The sequence below is a fragment of the Theropithecus gelada genome, chromosome 1 (assembly GCF_003255815.1).
Source record: "Theropithecus gelada isolate Dixy chromosome 1, Tgel_1.0, whole genome shotgun sequence".
NCBI lineage: Eukaryota > Metazoa > Chordata > Mammalia > Primates > Cercopithecidae > Theropithecus > Theropithecus gelada.
The window spans coordinates 152,502,815-152,526,334 of record NC_037668.1 but is presented as its reverse complement, the minus strand read 5'-3'; the positions used below and the strand labels follow the sequence as shown (position 1 = coordinate 152,526,334).

The 23,520-nt window shown below is 37.3% G+C and overlaps 1 protein-coding gene across 18 annotated transcripts in view; it reads left to right on the top strand.

Annotated features, from left to right (window-relative positions):
• RPS6KC1 (ribosomal protein S6 kinase C1) overlaps positions 1 to 23,520 on the top strand; it is a 211,396-nt gene that overhangs the window by 86,391 nt on the left and 101,485 nt on the right. The gene's annotated exons all lie outside the window — the stretch shown is intronic.

The window sequence follows — 23,520 nt, the reverse complement described above, 5'->3', positions numbered from 1 at the left end:
TTTTCATTTTTAGTTCTGTTTATGTGATGATCACATTTATTGACTTGCATATGTTGAACCAACTTTACATCCCAGAAATAAATCCTACTTGATCATGGTAGATTAGCTTTTTGATGTGCTGCTGGATTCGGTTTGCCAGTATTTAATTGAGGATTTCTGCATCTTATATTCTTCAAGGATAGTGGTTTGAAATTTTTTTCATTGTGTCTCTGCCAGGTTTTGGTATCAGAATGATGCAGGCCTCATAGAATGAGGGAGGAGTCCCTCCTCCTTGATTTTTTTGTGTTTTTTTGGGAATAGTTTCAGTAGGATAGGACCTCCTTTTTTTTTTTTTTTTTTTTTGGAGACAGAGTTTCACTTGGTGCCCAGGCTGGAGTGCAATGGTGTGATCTTGGCTCACTGCAACCTCCCCCTTCTGGGTTCAAGTGATTCTTCTGCCTCAACCTCTCAAGTAGCTGGGATTACAGGCGCCCATCACCATGCATGGCTAATTTTTGTATTTTTAGTAGAGATGAGGTTTCATCATGTTGGCCAGGCTGGTCTCGAACTCCTGACCTCAGGTGATCTGTCCGCCTCAGCCTCCCAAAGTGTTGGGATTACAGGCGTGAGCCACCTTTGGCCACCTCCTCTTTTTTATACATGTGGTTGAATTTGGCTATGAATTCATTTTGTCCAGGGCCTTCTGTTTGGTAGGTTTTTAATTACTGATTCAGTTTCGCAAATTATTATTGATCTGTTCAGATATTCAGTTTCTTCCTGGTTCAGTCTTGGGAGGTGGTATGTTTCCAGGAGTTTACCCATTTCTTCTAGGTTTTCTAAGTTTGTGTGCATAGAGGTGTTGGTAATAGTCTCTGAAGGTTTTTTTATTTTTATTTTTTGAATTTTTGTGGGATCAGTAGTAATGTCCTTTTGGTCATTTCTAATTGTGTTTATTTGGATCTTTTCCCTTTTTTTCTTTTTTAGTCTAGCTAGAAGTCTGTGAATCTTATTTATTCTTTCAAAGAACCAACTTAAAAAGATAGTTTGTGTGGTTTTTCTCATCTCCATTGCATTCAGTTCTGCTGATTTTGTTTCTTTCTTTTATTTTGCTACCTTTGGGAGTGGTTCTTGTTCTTCAGGTTTCTCTTGGTGTGACATTAGGTTGCTTATTTGAGATCTGACTTTTTATTTTTATTTATTTTTATTTTTTATTTATTTATTTTTTGAGACGGAGTCTTGCTCTGTCCCCCAGGCTGGAGTGCAGTGGCGCGATCTCGGCTCACTGCAAGCTCCGCCTCCCGGGTTCACGCCATTCTCCTGCCTCAGCCTCCTGAGTAGCTGGGACTACAGGCGCCCGCCACTGCTAATTTTTTGTATTTTTAGTAGAGATGGGGTTTCACTGTGGTCTCGATCTCCTGACCTTGTGATCCGCCCGCCTCGGCCTCCCAAAGTGCTGGGATTACAGGCGTGAGCCACCGCGCCCAGCCAAGAGATCTGACTTTTTAATGTAGATGTTTAGCACTGTGAACTTTACTCTTAACACTGCTTTAGCTATGTCCCAGAAATTCTGGTATGTTGTATCTTTTTTTTTTTCTCTCTCATTAGTTTTGTTGGGTGGAGTGTTCTGTAGATGTCCGTTAGGTCTATTTGGTCAAATGTTGAGTTTTGGTTCTGATTATATTTGCTGATATTCTGCCCCAAATAGCTATCTAGTTCTGTCAGTGGAATGTTGAAGTGTCCCAGGATTACTGTGTGATTATCTAAATCTCTTTATAGGTCTCTATGAACTTGTTTTGTGAATCTAGTTGCTTCATTGTTGGGTGCATATATATTTAGGATAGTCAAGTTTTCTTGTTGAATCGAACTTATGTAATGCCTGTCCTTGTCCTTTTTGATCATTGTTGATTTTAAGTCAGTTTTTTTTGGAATGAGAATGGGAACCCTGCTCTTTTTTGTTTTCCATTTGCTTGATAGATCTTTCTTCATTCCTTTACTTTGAGCCTGTGGGTGTTACTGCATGTGACATGGGTCTCTTGAAGATAGCATATAGTTGGGTCTTGCTGTTTATCCAACTTGCCACTCTGTGCCTTTTAATTGGGGCATTTAATCTGTTTACGTTCTTCTGGTTAAGAACCATTACTGGGGAGCTAGTGCGGTCTTTTGGATGTAAGGAGACGCTCTGGCTCGTAGAGTTGCTAGAGTTTTTGCACTGGTTCTTTCTCATCTGTGTGGGCTGATCTTCCTTTAACTGTGGTGTAATTTGAGTATGGTCAGTTGGCTTTATTTCTGGATGTTTTCGGGTGGATGAAAGTTTGTAAAGGGTCTTTGCTTGTGGCTGAATTCTTGGCATTGGTTTCACAGGGTTGCAAAGTATTTTTGATGTTGAAGTTTGGGCTGCCATCCAGTAGATGGCGATTAAGCAAACACTACCCTGATCAGTCAGCAGCCAGCAGCATAAAGGCAGTATTCGCTCTACAAGCAAAAAGATTGCCACTTACTGAAGGCTCAGATGATCATTAGCATTGTTTAGCAATATTTTTAAATTAAGGTATGTACATTGTTTTTAAAGACGTAGTGCTATTGCACACATAGTACACTATGAATGGTGTAAATGTAATTATTATGTGCACTGAGAAACAGAATGTGTGACTTGCTTTATTATCATATTCACTTTTTTGCAGTGGTCTGGATCAGAACCTACAATATCTCCAAAGATATGCCTGTATATGTATTTTTATTTTTCATAGATTGTGTATATTTAGCAAATTTAAAAGTAAGTTAAAGGCATCATGGCCTTTACTACCCCTGTGTAGTTTATATCTCTAGAATATAGGGTCATTCTTCTTCATATCAACAATGTATTTATTATACTTAACATATTCTATGGGAAGGATTTTAATAGTAGATTCAATTTCTTTAGTAGATATTCAACTATTATATATATTTCTTCTTTCGTGAAACTCAGCAAGTTTTATTTTTCAAGAAATTTGTCTATTTCACATAAAAGGTGAAATTTAATTGTAGAAGAGTTTATAGTATCTCCTAATCTTTTGGATGTCTGTTGAATTTTTCTGGATTTTGGTTGTTTGTTACATATTGTTTTCTTAGTCACTCATGTTAGCATTTTATCAGTTTTTTAATGTTCAAAAGAATTAATGTTTATTTTGCTGTTCTATGTTTTCTGTTTTACAGATTTGTATTCCTTTCTCTCCTTCTACTTACATGAAGTCTGAGCATTTTTTTTATTTTTGAGTTAGAAGATTACATCTTTGAGTTTCAGCCTTTTTTCCCATATACATTTAGGCTTATTAAATTTTCCATTAAGTATTTGTTTAGCTACCTCCTATAGATTTTGATATGTCAAACCTTAGTTATTATCAGTTCAAAATATTTTTCATTTTTTGTTTTGATTTTTAAATCTCATTTTATTAGTTTTCTATTGGTGCTATAACTACTTAACATAAACTTAATGATTTTTGAAACAAATTTTTAATTTTATGGTTTTGTAGGTTAGAAATCTGACATGAACCACACTGGGCAAAAATCATGGTGTGAGCAGCACCTTTTTTTTTTTTTTTCCCTGGAAACTGCATATAAAAATAACTGTTTTCTTGCCTTTTCTAGCTTCTGGTGGCCACCTGCATGCCTTTGCTTATGGTCCCCTTTGTCCATCTCAAAGCCAATAGTTTTGCATTGCTCTGACCATTCTTTCATAGTTACATTTCACAGTGATCCTCAGCCAGGAAAGTTTATCTGGTTTTAAGGAGCTATATGATTGGATTGGGCTGATGTGAATAATCTAGGATAATTGCCCTATATCAAAACCCTTAACCTTAATCACATTTGTAAAGTTTCTTTAGCCACATAAAATAACATAGACACAGGTTCTGGGCTTAGGGCATGAACATCTTCAAGAGTCCACTCATTATTCTGCCTCCTGTACCTGTGAATTACTTAGAAGTATGTCATAAATAGCATAAGCATATTGTTTAATTTTCTGGCAGTTGGAATTCTTTAGTTTTTTATTTTTTAGAGACAGGGTCTTGCCTTGTTGCTGAGGCTGGAGTACAGTGACACGATCATAAGCTCACTGTAGCATCAAACTCCTGAACTCAAGTGATCCTCCCACCTTAGCCTTCAGAGTAGCTGGGATTGCAGCTGTGAAAAAATTCATAGAAATGGGAGTCTCACTGTGTTGCCTAGGCTGGTCTTGAACTCCTGGCCTCAAGAAGTACTCCAGCCCCAGCCTCCTGCAGTGCTGGGATTATAGGTGTGAGCCACTGCACCTGTCCCCGTTTCTTGACCTTTCTAAGTCTACTTTGCCAGCTTCTTCTTCCCCACCTGATCTTTAAATGCTGAAATTCATCGTGACTTGGTTATCAACCTTCTTAGGCTCTTTACCCTATTCTCCTTAGGTGATTTCGGATTACATACTTTAATAACTGTCTACAACAGCAGTGTACAATAGAAAAATCATATCAACACATATGTAATTTTGAATTTTCTAGTAGTCACTTTAAAAAAAAAAAGATTTAGGGCCGAGTGCGGAGGCTCACACCTATAATCCCAGCACTTTGGGAGGCTGAGGCAGGCAGATCACGAGGTCAGGAGATCGAGACCGTCCTGGCTAACATGGTGAAAACCCATCTCTACTAAAAATACAAAAATTAGCTCAGCATGGTGGTGGGTGCCTGTAATCCCAGCTACTCGAGAGGCTGAGGCAGGAGAATCACTTGAACACAGGAGGCAGAGGTTGCAGTGAGCTGAGATCGTGCCACTGCACTCCAGCCTGGGTGACAGAGTGAGACTCCCATCTTAAAAAAAAAAAAAAAAAAAAAAAAAAAAATTTATACTGCTGACCAAGATGGGTAACTAAAAATACCAGACAATATATTTAACAATGATTTTCAAGACACTGGGTATCAGGTAATGAAAGACAGTGATTTCTGAGAGGAAACAAATGAAGTTAGGCTCACAATTGTCTCAGGTTGCTGTCTTGAATTTCTAGGTTGTGGTGCAGGGAAAAGTAAGCCATTTGGATCCTGGCAGAACCTCTGAGTTAAGAAGATGAAGTTGAGAGGCTAGGAAGAATGAAGTTAGAGTTTGTAGTTAGAGCTGGCAGGATACGATATTTAGAATTATTGCCTGATGACCAGTGTCTTGTCTAGAGGAGAGATAATAGTACAGAGATTGGTAATGTCTCCTGGAATATACACAGAGTACTCATTAGTGTATGCGTGTGGGGATGCTATTCAAGACCAAAAAAGATATCCCAAAAGGATTACGAGACTCAATTCTGGTTGCTCACACGGGGCTGGGAATAGTGTCTTCTTAAGAAGTAGTCTCAGAAACCCCAAGTATGTGGCATTAGATAGAATACATAGAAGGAATAATAATACTGTGGAATAATAATTAGGCTCATTCTCACAAGACTTTAAAAATATATATAATTTTATTTTTTTTCGATTGTTTGGTAGGTACATAGTAGGTGTATATATTTATGGGGTGCATGAGATGTTTTGATACAGGCATGCAATGTCAGATAAGTACATCATGGAGAATGGGGTGTCCATCCCCTCAAGCATTTATCCTTTGAGTTACAAACAATCCAATTACATTCTATGTTTTTTAAAAATATGTACAATTAAGTTATTATTGACTATAGTCACCCTGTTGTACTATCAAATAGTAGGTCTTATTCATTCATTCTGGTTTTTTGTTTTTTTTTTTTTTTGGTACATGTTAACCATCCCACCTCCCCGCAACCCCCAATTACCCTTCCCAGACTCAGGTAACCATTCTTTTACTCTGTGTGCTCATGAATTCAATTTTTTTTTTTTTTAAATATTTAGATCCTACAAATAAGTGAGGACATGCAATGTTTGTCTTTCTGTGCCTGGATTATTTCACTTAACACAATGATTGTCAGTTCCATCCATGGTGTTACAAATGACAGGATCTCATTCTTTTTCATGGCTCAATAGTACCCTGTTGTGTATATGTACCATTTTTTCTATATCTGTTCATCTGTCAGTGGACACATAGATTGCTTCCAAATCTTGGCTATTGTAAATAGTGCTGCAGTAAACTTGGGAGTGCAGATATCTCTTTGATATACTGATTTCCTTTCTTTGGATTATATACCTAGCAGTGGGATTACATTTTTTTTTTTTTTTTTTTTTTTGAGACAGAGTCTTGCTCTGTCGCCCAGGCTGGAGTGCAGTGGTGGGATCTTGGCTCACTGCAACCTCCACCTCCTGGGTTCAAGCAATTCTCCTGCTCATCCTCCTGAGTAGCTGGGATTGATTACAGGCACCCGCCACCATGTCCGGGTAATTTTTTGTATTTTTAGTAAAGAGGGGGTTTCTCCTTGTCAGCCAGGATGGTCTCATCTCCTGACCTCGTGATCTGCCCGCCTCGGCCTCCCAAAGTGCTGGGATTACAGGTGTAAGCTACCATGCCCAGCTGTGGGATTGCAATTTTTATTTTTTTTTGAGGAACCTCCAAACTGTTGAACTATGTACAACATAGTGCTTGTACTAATTTACATTCCCACCAACAGTGTACCAGGGTTCCCTTTTCTTCACATCCTCACCAGTATTTGTTATTGCCCATCTTTTGGATATAAGCCATTTTAACTGGGCGGGGATAATATCTCATTGTAGTTTTGATTTGCATTTCTCTGATGATCAGTGATGTTGAGCACCCTTTCTTAAGTCTGTTTGCCATATGTATATCTTTTGAGAAATGTCTGTTCATATCTTATGCCCATTTTTTGATCAGATTATTAGATTTTTTTCCCTATAGAGTTGTTTGAGCATCTTACATATTCTGGTTATTAATCCCTTGTGAGATGGGTAGTTTGTAAATATTTCCTCCCATTCTATGGGCTGTCTCTTCACTTTTTTGATTGTATCATTTGCTGTGCGGAAGCTTTTTAACTTGATGTGATCCAATTTGTCCATTTTTGCTTTGGTTGCTTGTGCTTGTGGGGTATAACTCAAGAAATCTTTGCCCAAACCAGTATCCTGGAGATTTTCCCCAATGTTTTGTTGTAGTGGTTTTATAGTTTGAGTTCTTAGAGTTTGAGTCTTTAATCCATTTTGATTTGATTTTTGTGTATGGCAAGAGATAGGGGTATAATTTCATTCTTCTGCATATGGGTATTCAGTTTTCCCAGTGCCATTTATTGAAGAAACTGTCTTTTCCCCAGTGTACGTTCTTGGCACCTTTGTTGAAAATGAGTTCACTGTAGGTGTGTGGATTTGTTTCTGAGTTCTCTGTTCTGTTCCACTGATCTATGTGTCTGTTTTGATGCCAGTACCTTGCTGTTTTGGTTACAATGGCTCTATAGCATAATTTGAAGTCAGGTTATGTGATTCCTCCAGTTTTTTTCTTTTTGCTTAGGATCGCCTTGGCTATTCTGGATCTTTTGTGGTTGCATATAAATTTTAGGGTTGTTTTTTCTATTTCTGTGAAGAATGTCTTTGGTATTTTGATCGGGATTCCATGGGATCTGTAGATTGCTATGGGTCATATGGACATTTTAACAATATTGATTCTACCAATTCATGCACATGGAATATTTTTCCATATTTTGATTTCCTCTTCAGTTTTTTTTCCATCAGTGTTTTATAGTTTTCATTGTAGAGCTCTTTCACTTTTTTGGTTAATTCTTAGATATTGAATTTTATTTGTGACTGTTGTAAATGAGATTACTTTTTAAATTTCTTTCTCATATTGTTCACTGTTGGCATATAGAAATGCTGATTTTTGTACAATGATTTTGTATCCTGCAACTTTACTGAATTTGTTATCAGTTCTAATAATTTTCTTGTGGAATCTTTAAGTTTTTCCAAATACACGGTCATATCATCTGCAAACAAGGATAATTTGACTTCTTCCTTTCCAGTTTAGATGCCCTTTGTATCTTTCTCTTGTGCGATTGCTCTAGCTAAGACTTCTAGTACTATGTTGAATAACAGTGGTAAAAGTGGACATCCTTCTTGTGTTCCTGATCTAAGAGGAAAGGCTTCAATTTTTCTGCATTCAGTATACTATCTTTGCATCTGTCATATATGGCTTTTATTAGGTTGAGGTGTGTTCCTTGTATACCCAGTTTTTTGAGGGGTTTTATCATGAAGGGACATTAAATTTTATCAAATGCTTTTTCAGCATCCGTTGAAATAATTATTTGGTTTTTATCTTTCATTCTGTTGATATGATGTATCACATTGATTGATTTGCATACGTTGAGCCATCTTTGCATCTCAAGGGATAAATCCCCTTGGTCATGATGTGTGATCTTTCTAATGTATTGTTGAATTCAGTTTGTTAGCATTTTGTTGAGGATTTTTGCATCAATATTTATCAAAAATATTGGCCTATGTTTTTTTTTTTTTTTTTTTTTATGTGTCTTTGTCTGGTTTTGATATCAGGGTAATATTGGCCTCATAGAATGAGTTTGTAAGTATTCCCTCCTCCTCTATTTTTCAGAATAGGTTGAGTAGGACTGGTATCATTTCTTCCTTAAATTTTTGATAGTATTCAGCATTGAAGCCATCAGCTCCTGGGCTTTTCTTTACTGAGAGACTTTTTACTGTGGCTTCAATCTCATTATCTGTTATTGGTCTGTTCAGGTTTTGTGTTTTTTCCTGGTTCAATCTTGGTAGGTTGTATGTAAGTAGGAATTTGTCCATTTCTTCTAGACTTTCCAATTTATTGACATATAGTTGCACATATTAGCTACTAATGATCCTTTGAATTTCTGCAGTAACAGCTATAATGTCTCCTTTTACATTTCTGATTTTATTTATTTGTATATTCTTTTTTTTCTTAGTTTGGCTAAAGGTTTGTCAATTTTGCTTACGTTTTCAAAAATCGAACTTTTTGTTTCATTCATCTTTTGTATTATTTCAGTTCATTCATTGCTACTCTGATCTTTATTATTTTTTCTACTCATTTTGGGTTTGGTTTGCTCTTGCTTTTCTAGTTCTGTAAGATGCATTGTTAGATTGTTCATTTGAAGTTTTTCCTCTTGTTTGATGTAGGCACTTATAGTTGTAAACTTCCCTCTCAGTATTGCTTTTGCTTTATCCCATAGGTTTTGGGATGTTGTGTTTTCATTATGATTTGTTTTAAGAAATTTTCGGTTCTTTTCTTTACTTCCTCATTTACTCACTGATCATTCAGGAGCATATTGTTTAATTTCCATGTATTTCTGTAGTTTCCAAAATTCCTATTGTCATTAATTTCCAGTTCTGTTGTGGTCAGAGAAGATCCTTGAAATAATTTCAATTTTTGTTAAATGTTTTAAAACTTGTTTTGTGACCTAACATATGGTCTGTCCTTGGAAATGATCCATGTAGTGAGGCAAAGAATGTGGATTTTGCAGCCCTTGGATGAAATGTCCTGTAAATACCTGTTAGATCCGTTTGATCTGTAGTATAGATTAAGCCTGATGTTTCTTTGTTGCTTTTTCTGTCTGGAAGATCTGTCCAATGCAGAAAGCAGGGTGAAGTCTCCAGCTATTATTATATTGGGGCCTATCTCTGTTGTTAGCTCTAATAATATTTGCTTTATGTTTTTGGATGCCGCAGGGTTAGGTGCAGATATATTTAAAATTGTTATATCCTCTCACTGAATTGACCCCTTTATTGTTATATAGTGACCTTGTTTGTCTCTTCTTATAGTTTTTGTTTTGAAATCTATTTTGTCTGATACAAATATATCAGAAAATATTTTTTAGTTTCCATTGGTGTGGAATATCTTTTTCTATCTCTTTATTTTCAGTCTGTTTGTGTCTTTTTAGGTGAAGTGTGTTTCTTGTAGGCAACAGACTCATGGGTCTCGTTTTTTCATCCATTCAGCCAGTCTATGTCTTGATTGTAGTTTAGTCCATTTGCATTCAATGTTATTATTTATAAGTAAGGACTTACACTATTTTGTTATTTTTTTCTGGTGGTTTAGTGGTCTTTCTTCTTTCTTTCCTTCATGTCTTCCTCTAGTGAAGGCAATAGGGTTTAGTTTCTTGCTTTTTATTTTTTTGTATGTACATTATATGTTTTTTTGTTTGAGGTTACCATGAGGCTTGCAAATATATCTTAAAACCCATTATTTTAACTTGATAACAACTAACACTTGTATAAACAGACAAGCAAAAGGAAGACTAATAAAAACTCTACACCTTAACTTTGTCCCCCAGCTTTTAAATGTTTTGTTGTTTCTATCTTATTGTACTGCCTGTGTCTTGAAAAGTTACTATTTTTCGTTGGTTCATCATTCAGACTTCCTACTTAGGATAAGAGTAGTTCACACACCACATTACAGTGTTACAATATTTGTTGTTTTTCTTTGTACTTACTGTTACCAGTGAGTTTTGTACTTTCAGGTGATCATTTATTGCTTATTAATGTCCTTTTCTTTCTGATTGAAGTACTCTCTTTAGCACTTCTTGTAGGACAGGTCTGGTATTGAAATCTGTTAGCTTTTGTTTGTCTGGGAAGGTGTTTATTTCTCCTTCATGTTTGAAGGATACTTTTGCTGGATATATTCTTCTAGGATAAACATTTTTTTTTCCTTCAGCATGTTAAATATGTAATTCTTAGGAAGGCTTTCCAGACATTTGAAAGGACTTGCGTGTTGTGATCTAAGCTGTTTCTGCTTTAGGGCTCACCACAAGCCTGGTAACGTTATGGTTCTTTCAGACTCTTAGAGGCACCAGCTACTTTGATGGTCTTGGACAAGATCAGGGAGAATTCTCTTGATTACCAGTCAGAGACTCTTGTTGTTTCCTTATTTTCTCCCAAACATATAAAGTCTCTCTCTCTGTTCTAAGCCACCTAAAGCTGGAGGTGGAGTAACATAAGCACCCCTGGGGCCCCCACCACTATGACTGCTCTGCGTCAGACCTGAAGCCATTACAGTGCTGGGTCTTGTCCAAGGCCTGTTGTAACCACTCCCTGGCTACTGCCTATGTTTGCTCAAGGCCCTGGGGCTCTGCAGTCAGCAGGCAGCAAAGCCAGGCAGGCCTGTGTCCTTCCTTTCAGGGTGATGAAGTCCCCCAGCCCCTTCATGGATATAGAAGTGCTGTCAGGGAGTCAGGGACTAGAGTCAAAAACCTTAGAAGGCTACCTGGTGTTCTGTTGTATTGCACTCTTGTGGCACTCAAACCACAAGATGCAGTTCTTCCCACTCTTCCCTCCATTTTCTGAAGGCAGACAAGCCCTACCCCATAGCCACTCACCCCAGGCCTTAGGACTGCTGCCAGAATACTGCTGGCATTCTCTTAAGTCCCAGGGTCTCTTAAGTCAGCTTGTTGTAAATGTTGCCTGGACTGGGACTCACCCTTGAGGGTAGCGGGCTCCCCACTGGCTCAGGGCAGGTCCAGAAATGCTGTCCAATAGTCAAGACCTGGAATTGGGATACCTTAAGTGCCCGCTTGGTGCTCCACCCTTCTGTGACCTTGCTGGTATCTAAGGTACAAGACGAAGTCCCCTTTACTTTTCCCTCTGCTTTTCTCAAGCAGAAGGAGTTTTACTCTGTAGTCACCACAGCTGGTAATGTGCTGAGTCTCAGCTAAAGTCTGCAAGTCTCAAAGGCTCGCCTGAAGCCGTCAGTGTAGTACCTGGCTATCGTCATTGTTGATTATTCAGGGTCCAAAGGCTCTTTAGTTAGCAGGTGATGAATGCTGCCAGCACGAGGTCCTTTCTTTCAAGGCAGCAGGTTCCCTTCTGGCCTAAGGTTCGTCTAGAAATGTTGGGGAGCTAGGACCTGGAATAGGGATCCCACGACTCTGACCAGTGCCCTATCTTGCTGTGGCTGAGGTAGTTTCCAAGATGCAAGACAAAGTCCTCCCCACTTTTCTCTCCTTTCCTCAAGTGGAAGAATGGCGCCTCTTTTGAAGCTTTGAGCTGTGCAGCCTGGGGTTCAGGGGCTGGTGATGCCAGCCCTCCCTTGACTGCCTCAGCTGGTGTCTCAGTATGCCATGTGTCCTCCTGTCCACTGTCTCTGGGCCTAGTTCAGTACCAGGACTCGCCTGTAAGTTGCAATCCTTATGGTCTCAACTGCCTTTCAAATTTACTTGGAGGCATAGAGTGCGGTAGCCCTTGTTGGTGAGGTTTGCAGGCACTCAATTTCTGACCACTAGGATCAGCGATTCCCCTGTGGCTAGAGTTGGTTTAAATGCTCCCATCTTGGGTGGGTGTTTTCCTTTTTGCTCTAACAGGACAGCAGTTGCTGTTCAGTACCTCACAGTTGCTGTGTTCTCCCTCCCCCAGACGCTCTCACAGACATCTCTGAACCATGCTGCTGCTGCTAGGGGTGGCAGGGGTGGCGTCAGCAATTCAGGACGGCTTTTTTTGTATCTTTTCCGTGCCTCTTTCAGTAATATGAAGTTAAAACCAGGTACTATGAGTGCTCACCTGATTTTTGATTCTTATGAAGGTGTTTTTTTTCTGTGTGGATAGTTGTTAACTTGGTGTTCTTGTGGGCTTGGAGATGATTGGTGGAGCTTTCTATTCTGCTGTCTTGTTCCACCGTCCCCACTCTCTGAAATCGTAAAAGCAAGACCTAAAAGGATCAAACTATGTTCAAGAACCATTACTGTATCCTAGAACAAAGCTTAAAAATATTGATAGTAGTTAAAAAAAATCCACCACCCAACACGGTAAAATTCAAAATGGATGGCATGAAATAAAATGTTGCCATTCATGCATAGAAGCAGGAAAAATACCCCCTTAATTGAGTGAAAATGAATCACTCTGATCCTACCGGGAATTGACATAGATGTTAGAATGATCAGACAAGGGCTTTAAGTGTTGTTATAACTTTGTTTATTATCTTGAAAAAGTGAAGTGGAGACATGGAAGAATTACAAAAGACCAAAGTGAACTTCTACAGGTAGTAGCCACAGTGTCAGAAATGAATACAAAGGTTGTGATCTGTGGCAGATTAAATTTTCCAGAAGGAAAGATTAATGAACTTGAGGACATAGCAATAGAAACTATCCAAAATGAAACAATGAGATAAAAGTATTTTTACAAATTAAAAAAAAAAAAGTACTTCACTGAGCTGTAGAACTATTTCTGTATATGGAACTGGGACATGTGAAAATGGAGAGGGGGAGACAAAATATTTGAAGAAATAATGCCTGAAAGCTTTCCACATTTGATAAAAACTATTCGTAAGTCCAAGAAGTCCAATAAACCCCAAGCAAAGAAACATGAATACTACACCAAGGCACATGATAATCAAATTGCTCAAAACCAGTGATAAAGGGAAAACCTTAAAATTAACAGCAGGCAGAAGAAAAAAGACAATTCATGTATGAACACACATATGAATGTCATCAGATTTCGTGTTGAAAACAATGTAAGAAAGATGACAATTAATCGTTCTGAGTAGAGAAAAAGGTGGAAAAAACCTGTCAACTGAGATTTCTATACCCAGTGAAAATATCTTTAAAAATAAAGGCAAAATAAGGAATGTTTGGGAGTGATGAGTATGTTCTGTTTTCTCTTTGATTTCCTTGGTCAGTCTACCTGAAAGTTTACCAATTTTATTGATCTTTTTGAAGAATTAATTTTTTAAATTTCATTTGTTTTCTCTATATTTTTTCTATATTCTGTTTCATTTTTTTCTCCTTTCCCTGTTTTCTTTTATATGGTTTGCTTTTTATTTTTTAGAATTTATCTTAAGAGGTAAAAGCTTAGGTTATAGATTTGATATCTTGTTTTCAATGTTGGTGTTTAAAGCTGTTAGTGTCCCTCTAAGCACTGCTTTCACATTCCATACATTTAGATATATTGCTTTCATTTTCACTCAGCTTGAAATAATTTCCAGTTATCTTTGTTTCTTCTTTGATTCATGTATTTTTTTAGATACGCATTCTTTAGTTTTCAAATATATGTGAATTTTCCAATTTTTTATTGTTGATTTCTAGTTAAGTGTTATGGTTGGTGAACATAGTTTGCATGACTTAAATTATTTTACATGTGTTGAGACTCGCTTTGTGGCCTAGTACATGGTCTGTCCTGGAGAATGTTCTATGTGTGCTTATAAGGAGCACATACTCTGCCGTTTTTGTGTGGAGTATTCTGTTCATTCAGAATTCAGGTTGGTTGATAATACTGCTCAAGTTTTCTACATTATTACTGATTTTCTGTCTCTCTGTTCTAGCAATTATTGAGACATCTCTGATGAGTATTGTTGAATTGTCTATTTCCTTATTTCTGTCATTTTTTGCTTCATCTGTTTTGGAGATCTGTTAGTAGATACATGCATGTTTATAGTTGTTACAGTTTCCTGATTAATATAACCTTTTAACATTATGAAATATCTATTATTGTCTGTGGTAACTTTTTTCCTTAAAATAGATTTTGTCAGATATTGGTATAGCTGTCCTCTCTTATGACTACTTTTTGCACAGTATGTTTCTATTTTTTTTATTTATAACCTGGTTACTTCTTTGAACCAATGTGTATCTTCTATAGACCAGATATAGTTAGATCCTGTATAGTTTTTTTAAATCCAGTCTTAGAAATAAGCTCTGCTTTTGATTAACATGTTTAATTTATGTACACTTAATGTTTGACAATGTATAGAATTCAGCCATTTGAAATGGCATTAGTTAAATACATTTGTAGATGTGTAAGCCGGGTAACTCAGTATTGTGACTTTTTGCTACTCTCACCTTGTGTGTTTGATTACTAGCCTTAACAGGTAAGATCTGTCTTGTTCTCTTGCCTTGTCTTGGCAATGTGTTTCCTATTCCAGCACCCTTGAAACTAGGGCTCTGTTCAGTTTTGATCAGACCCACGTACAGGTTCCCCAAAATAACCATTTGACCTAAAACTCAGGCTTGGCAGCTGGGAAACTCTCATTTAAGTTGTTATAGTACTTTTCCAATCTTTGTGGGAACAAGGTGGGGATAGACAGATACCCATAACATCACAGTAGCTAATATTCAGGGAAAGCAAAGTTTAATTAATTTTAGTTTATTCTGCTTACAAATGGAGTAGCTCAATTTAGAACAATTTGTATTAAAACAAAGAGTTAAATAAACTTGGACACATAGGACTACTTTTCCAGTATTTTTTTTTTAACTTTTTTTGAAAACATGTAGACAGAAAGTCGTGTTTCCTGAAAGTTGTTTATTACCAAAGTTTTTCTGTGCTAAAATTAGTAGTCACAGATATGTAAAAAATTGCCCTCTTTTTTAAGGAAGAGAAGGAACCCTAGAAAACTAGTGTAGGTTTGTAGTTCTTCCTTAATCTTAGATTTAATTTGCTCTGGAAACATAGAACTTTAGAGATTACTTACCTGGGGCCTTCAGGAATGTCCATCTGGGAATGATTATTGGTATACACTATTACTTATTATATAATAGTAGTAGTAGTAATAATGGTTATGATGATCTCTCATGTAGTGAGAACTCAAGAAGGACAAAGTTCATATGCAAAACAGTATATTTGCTTTTTCATTTGTCATTTCAAGATATATGTTTGGTGGATCTAGATGGAATGGATTTTATATCATTAAAAAAAACAATGAACCCTTAAACTTCTGTTGATACTCAGGAGACTTAGTGTACTATAGCCTACTGGCATAAAGTGCTGAATTTCCCACAGGGTTACCAGGGAAGGAAGAAAGTCTGGATGAGTAGTTTCCTGGCATATGCTTCTTGAATTGTTGGCTATTTTGGTGTCAGATTTTATGTTGAGAGTTTTCATGTTTTAATGACAAAAATGTTTACTGGAAATTATAGCTTGGAAAAGAGAGCCACTTTCCTGCTTCAGTAGAAAGCTAGGTAAAGCATTGATGTGGGGTAAAGTAGCTGTGGAGTTTTATATTCAGATTCTATGAACAGTAAACAGAGCATCTAAAATAACCACTTGCACATTGCAACAAACACATCATCATTTGCTTAAAAAAGAGTTATAATTACAGTTGACGAAGCATGGACACCATAAAAAATGCATTAGTTTGGCTTGACACATTAATTACCTGTTTTTGCAGATGTTTTTATGTATTGTTGTGTGAACAGTTTACAAAATAATTACAGGAAAGTCATATGGAAAATAAACTAAGTGGGTGGTTTCTCATCTAAATATTTTCATTCATGTGAATCTGTGAGGCACAGCTGCTCTATAGCAAAAGCGGAGAGACAGATGAGGATTCTCGAAGTGTTTTTTATTAGCCGATCTCTGTCATCAGTATCACCACGTTTTTATATCTTTAGCAATACAGTTTAAAAACATTTGAGATGGCTGATTTATTCCCTGTGATTACTGAAAAAATTTTTGATTCTGATCAGAAGAAATGTGATTATCTATGATTATTTTAAAGTAAACCAAATGAAACCAAAAAACCCTAAATGAAAATCTATTATTTTAGTACTGACAGGGTATTAGGCACCTTGAGAAAGAGTTAATTGTTATTTTGTAATTACTTGAGTTATGCAGTTTTGTATTACTTATAGCTTGTTATATCTTTATAATTAAAGTTTGTCATGTGTAAATTACACAGTTCAGCTTATTTCTTCTGTCTTATGAAGTATTAAAACTGTAAATCTGCTTTTTCTCAGAAGCATACTGTGTTGCCATTAGTGTTCTCAAAATGGGTTTCATCTGAAAAATAGCCAGGTCATTATACAGAGATATTTTACCTTTACAAAATACTAAGGGACACACCTTTCAAAATTGCAACTGTCAAACAATAAATAGATAGCTTTTTAGACACCATTCTGTTTACACAGTGGTTTATACTTACTTAGAGTATCTGTGCTGTATTTTCCTCGTGTTATGACAGTTTTTCGTAAAATTAAATCAAAATATAGATTCTCTTTTTAGTCCAATCATGCTTCTTTTGGACTATGTTCACCTGTATTCCTTTTGTTTGCATTTCAGCTACACAGATGATGAAGACCATAATTAAAGATACTTTCCCGGACATGCATTTTACATAGCTATTGTTTAAGTTAGAGAAAGGCACTAAATTATAGAAAGAGGTAATTGATACATCAGTAGGCATGAAGGTATTGTTATCAGACCTTATAATAGTGGTGGCAAGTCATATACACCATGGAATACTATACAGCCATAAAAAAGGTTGAGTTCATGTCCTTTGTAGGGACATAGATGAAGCTGGAAACCATCATTCTGAGCAAACTATCACAAGGACAGAAAACCAAACACCGCATGTTCTTACTCATAGGTGGGAATTGAACAATCAGAACACTTGGACACAGGGCAGGGAACATCACACACTGGGGTCTGTCGTGGGATGGGGGCATGGGGGAGGGATAGCATTAGGAGAAGTACCTAATGTAAATGACCAATTAATGGGTGCAGAAAACCAACATGGCACATGAATATATATGTAACATAACTACACATGTTGTGCACATGCACCCTATAACTTAAAGTATAATAAAAAATAATAATAGTGGTGGCAAGTAATTTATATAATTATCCATTCATTTGTTTAACAAAATTTTATTGAAGGTCTTCTACATGTAATGTTCTATGACAGTGCTGAGACGACTGTAAACATTGAGATGACTGTGTGCCTGGAACATAGTAGATAACTCAGAAACTATTAGGCATCTTTTAAAGGGGATAGGAGGGGCAGGAATAAATGGTAGAGAACATTTTCACTCTGGTGGCTTGTATAAAGAAAGTTAATTGTTGGGGAGGATTTTCTCTGTTACTCTGAAATTGTTTTCAAATGTGATATAGTCTGAGAGTATTACTTGACTCATTCTTTTTGTTTTTGGAGACAAAGTCTCACTCTGTCACCCAGGGTGGAGTGCAGGGGCACCATCTCAGCTTACTGCAGCTTCTGCCTCCCAGGTTCAAATGATTCTCTTGCCTTAACCACCTGAGTAGCTGGGATTACAGGTGTGCACCACCATGCCCAGCTAATTTTTGTATTTTTAATAGAGGTAGGGTTTCCCCATGTTGGCCAGGCTGGTCTTGAACTCCTGACCTCAAATGATCCACTTGCTTTGGCCTCCCAGAGTGCTGGGATTACAGGTGTGGGCCACTGTACCTGCCCTCATTCTTTGAATTGTTTAAATATGGAGATATATCTGTTCGTGTTAACAGCCATTTGAAGAAAGATGGAATGGAGTCTGTTCTAATTCTGATGTATTAATACACTAAGTCAATTTAATTTTTAAGGTAGAGATGCATTAAAGGAGTCTGAAACTTCATGGGTTGAGAATAATAAACTGCTTGTTATCAGTAATTCTCTTGATCACTTTACATCATTTCAAAGGAAAAATATGGGAATATCATGGCATCAAGAAAACAATTATTGGACTCTAGATTCTTCCATAGATTTGCTACTTCTCTTAAGATGTATCTTATGGCCAGTGAAACAATGAGCAGAATCCTTTTTTGGGGGTCAGGAGACTTTCCATATTTAACAGTATGGCAGACTAAAAATTCATAATGTATGTGGAGTTTCATTTCCAAATTTTCTCTGACTATATTTTTATTCCTTCTTATAAGGAAAAATTTTAATTCCTTAGTTTTGGCTCTTTCTTTTTCCTTTGATGTCTGTCATTAGCTCTTTGTGATGTTTTAATCTTATTTTTTTATAAGCCATTTGACTTTAGAACAAGAGAAACTTAAGGGACTGCTATTATTATTATTTGGACAAGAGTTTGGACTGCAAATTATTATTTGAGTTTCTCATCACTAAGAGACTGGCCATTTTTATTGCCTGGCCAGTATCTCTGTCTGTTGCCCAGGCTGGAGTGCAGTGGTGCCATCACAGCTCATTGCAGCCTGGAACCCCTGGGCTCAAGCAATCTTCCCATCTCAGCCTCCCCAGTAGCTGGGACTACAGGTGTGTACCACCAGGCCTGGCGAATTTTAAAAATTTTTTTGTAGAGGTGGGGTCCCACTGTGTTGCCCCGGCTGATCTCAAACTCCTGGGCTCGAGCCATCTTCCTACCTCAGCCTCTCAAAGTGCTGAGATTACAGACGTGAGTCACCATACTTGGCCAGCAATGTTATTTTGAAGGGAGTAAATAAGTCTTTGGATTCTGTCTTTAAAATTGCATAACAAGGAAAAATAGGTTAGGGAGCAGAAAGAAATTGTTGAGTCTAAAAGAACACTGTCTCTGTAGGTATTTAACACTCTATGATATAATGATGTATAATATGTGTTTTCATTTAGTGTTACTGATAGCAGAAAAACTGCTAAACATCATTGAAACAATCATAACTGAGGCATTGCTTGGGCATCAATATTATGACTTTTGCTTTTACTATTCTTTGGTGGCTCTCTGAATTTCCAGGGGTCACATGAAATTGGTTTTGAAAAAACATTAATAGGGGGTTGACTAAATGCAAATGGAAATCAGATTCCCTGACTGGTTCATGTTATACATGGAAAGGCTGATGGCTTCAGAGTTGTGGTAGACATGTAGAACTATAAATTACTGTTCTTCTCAAGGTTGCCTTTTGTTGTCAGAACACTTAGCATAAGGCAGAAATGGTAGGCTGTACCTGAAAAGAACAAAACACCATTAAACGTAATAAATCAGCACTTAAAAAAAACTAACTATAACTTCCAAGGCCATCTCAAGCGTGAGTTTTCTTTTATGTGACTAAAGTTGTTAAAAAAAAAAAAAGAAAGCAAAAAAGCAGCAACAAACAGAAACTCAAACCCAGTTTGATTTGGATGTTCTTTCTGTTGTGGTAAATCTGAATGAAATCAAGCATGCTCGACTAAGCACAGGGCCCACTGGGAGAGTATTTGTGGTGTAGCGAAATAAAAATAAGAATATAATAAAATGTGACTAAGTAGAGTCTTATGTGGGGATTAAGTTCTGTGCATGTGGCAAAAATCAAATAGAGTCAAAATACTCTTAATAACCCCTTAAAATTTTCCATGAAACACAGATACAGACACATTGTCTTTCAAGATGTTTAAATTGGCTTGTTCTTCCTCCAGCATGGCTTTTCTTTTGTTAAACAAATGATGAGGCTGTTAGTTATATTCTTTTTAGTGACTAAGGGTAGAATTGGAAGAACTATTTTTTATTCTAGGTTGCTAAATGAATTTTATTAGTTCCATGAGTAAAAATGCCCCTTGATTTTTTTTTTTAAATGGGTAAATGAGAAAAGGCCATTGTTTTCCAAATAAATATTTGGGTAATAAAGATGTTCAAGAGACTAGTTTTTTCCAGAAAGGCCTATTCTCTTTTACATGGTATGACATATACCTCTTTGTAGCTCCAGTTCTCCTGTATGTTTGTCTGTTGTCTTTGTCTCTCCATTCTGATTCCACTTTGTTTTGTTGCCTGACAGGCACCTTTCTCAACTTCTTATGTTTATTTCTCTGTATCTTTGTTTCCATACTCACCTGTACTTCTCCCATGTATTTTTCTTGTTCTATTCAGGAACAGTTGAATAATCAAATTCAAATTCAGTTACAGTACTTTATATTGAAAGGTAGCTTAAGATAGTGGCAAGTACCCTGAAGTATGGTGTAAGACCTGGTTTAGGTTCAGGCTCTTAAAGTAACTGTGTAACTGAGAAAGACATTTCACATTCTTGAGACTTAATTTTCTTATGAAAGAAAATAATATATTTCTTATAAATAGAATGTAGTATAATGAAGGGTACCAAACGGTGATGGCTTCTTGGATAAGTTAGAATTTCTGGATTCCGTTATCTGTATACCATGCCTTCTATAAAACTTTCCTTAGTGACTGAAGTCAGAGATGGTGCACTGAGAAACACAGGATGGGTAATTGAGTGTTTCTGTAAATTTCATCAACAACTTTGGATTTTCTCCTCACATCTACTCAGCCACTCCCTGTCAGAGATCACACACTATAATCACCCTGTATGATCAGAAATTGAGAAGGTGAAGAAACACAGGTTGTCACAATCCATATTAAGATATCTTTTATGATACACCAGAACTTTTTAACGTAAAGGTTATTGAATAATGGGAACAGTTTTTCTTTTCTTTTTTCTTTAAAGACGGAATCTTGCTCTGTTCCCCAGGCTGGAGTGCAGTGGTTCATGCAGTGACATGAGCATGGCTTACTGCGGCCATGACTTCCTGGGTTCAAGTGATCCTCCCGCCTCAGCCACCCAAGTAGCTGGAACCACAGGTGCGCACCAACATGTCTGGCTGATTTTTGTATTTTCAATAGAGACAGACATGGGGTCTTGCTGTGTTGCCCAGGCTTGTGTTGAACTCCTGGGATCAAGCAGTTCTCTCACCTTGGCCTCCCAAAGTGCTGGGATTATAGGAGTGAGCCACAGCCTAGTTTTTCTTTTTTGAATGCATAAGTTTTTTTATGTTGAATGCATAAGCCCGGTAGAAATTCTTGCTCTAGCTGAATGATTAACAAATAATCATTGTGGACTGTGTGTGTGCGTATTTTAAAATGGAGAACAAGAAATCAAGCAGATTAGAGTTAATTAAACATTTTTTAGTCAATTAAAATCTGTTTAAAGTCACATTTGTCAATAATTTGACTAGTTAGAAATATCCTGGAAATCTATAGAGTCAGCTTTTTTTTTTTTTTTTTTTTTGCTGATGCTGACAAACCTGAATAAGCATCCAGGAGCAGAAATCTTCAAGAGATAGTTTTTATTCTTGAATGCTGCTGTTGATCAGCAGTGATGATGACCTCCTTTTAAGGGACTGATGAGGAAGGAACCATAGTATTTACGTATAAGGTTACTTTTTTTTTTCCGAGACTGAGTCTCACTCTGTCGCCCAGGCTGGAGTGCAGTGACGCGATCTCACTTCACTGCAACCTCTGCCTCCCGGGTTCAAGTGATTCTCCTGCCTCAGCCTCGTGAGTAGCTGGTATTACAGGTACCCGCCACCATGCCTGGCTAATTTTGTGGTTTTTTTTGTTGTTGTTTTTGTTTTTTTGAGATGGAGTCTCTCGCACTGTCGCCCAGGCTGGAGTGCAGTGGCGCGATCTTGGCTCACTGCAACCTCCGCCTCCTGGATTCACGCCATTCTCCGCCTCAACCTCCCGAGTAACTGGAACTACAGTTGCCCACCACCATGCCCAGCTAAGTTTTTGTGCTTTTAGTAGACCAGGATGGTCTCAATCTCCTGACCTCGCGATCCGCCTGCCTCGGCCTCCCAAAGTGCTGGGATTACAGGCATGAGCTACCGTGCCTGGCCAATTTTGTGTTTTTAGTAGAGATGGGGTTTCTCCATGTGGGCCAGGCTGGTCTCAAACTCCTGACCTCACAGGATCCGCCTGCCTCGGCCTCCCAAAGTGCTGGGATTATAGGCATGAGCCACTGCACCTGGCCTATATATAAGGCTACATTTAAAAAGCCTTTCAGTATTTCTATCACTTCATTGTAGTTTCCTTGGAAGTGGAACCACCATATTCAGCAGGAGTCCATTTCAACTTCTGGCTTCTGGTTCTTGTTTCTCTGTTGCTGTGGAGACTGCCTAGAAAGTGGCAGAAAAACCAAAAGTTTAAAAAATAGTAATTTGATTATAAAATATGGCTTTAACTCTAGCTTTAACTAGGTGTTCCATATCTTGGCGTTTTCGAATTCCAAATTATTTTGTGAGATGAGTTGATTTTGTTTCACGAAACAAATTTTGAAATGTTATTAAAGCTTAAATACACTGAATTTAAAGGTAAATTGCCATAGTTTTTATTATATTTGAGCCTAAGGTGAATCAAAAATCTTAAATGGGGATTTAAATTAGGGCTTGGAAGGCATAATCTGAAATGAGAAGAGCTAGTGAGAATGGAAATAGCAGACTCTAGACACAGTAAACCCTAAACCAAAGGACTAGTATTGTGTAGAAATAGTGAATAGCTGTTATTATATGGCATGTTTATCTTCAAAGTATGTTATAGTTATTTAAGTGATTTTCACAGAAGATACTCATTTTTCAACTGAGTAGAAAAGCCCTCTAAAACCTTGCATTTAGGAAGTAAGCAGATTGTAAGGGTAGAGGCAGAAGTACACTGACATTTTAATTGCGGGTTGAGGAATTGGAGAGTTAATAAATAAATGTAGATGGTTCCACGGTTAAAAAGCAATAGAATTTTTTCCCCCACCAAGACCAGTTATATTTGTGAATTCCTCATGAAAGAGAGAAGAGATGGAATTGTAATGTAAAAGGTGTGAAAGGAAAGTTATTTAGCAAAATTGCAATCCCAACTTTGTTGCAGCTTTTCGCTGAGGTCTGTATTTAGTCAAAATTCTTTGGTTTGCATGTGCGGAAATCCAAATTTGAACTACCTCAGGGAAAGAAGGGCAGGAATGTGGCTTTGCCGATGCCAGTTACGTTAGAGGAATGTAGGTTCACCTGAAAACACTGGGATTTCTTTCTATTTTCCTTTTAAGTCTCCCATATCTGCTTTCTGAGTCAAGTTCGTTTTTTCACATTGGCCTTTTTTTGCATTGGCAGAAACCGGCTGTTGGCAATTCCTACTCCTCTTATTTACAGCTTGAATAACAAAGACAGTCCAGTTTGTGTTGTGCTAATTCCCCCCTTCTTAAACTGTGGCCAGGAGGA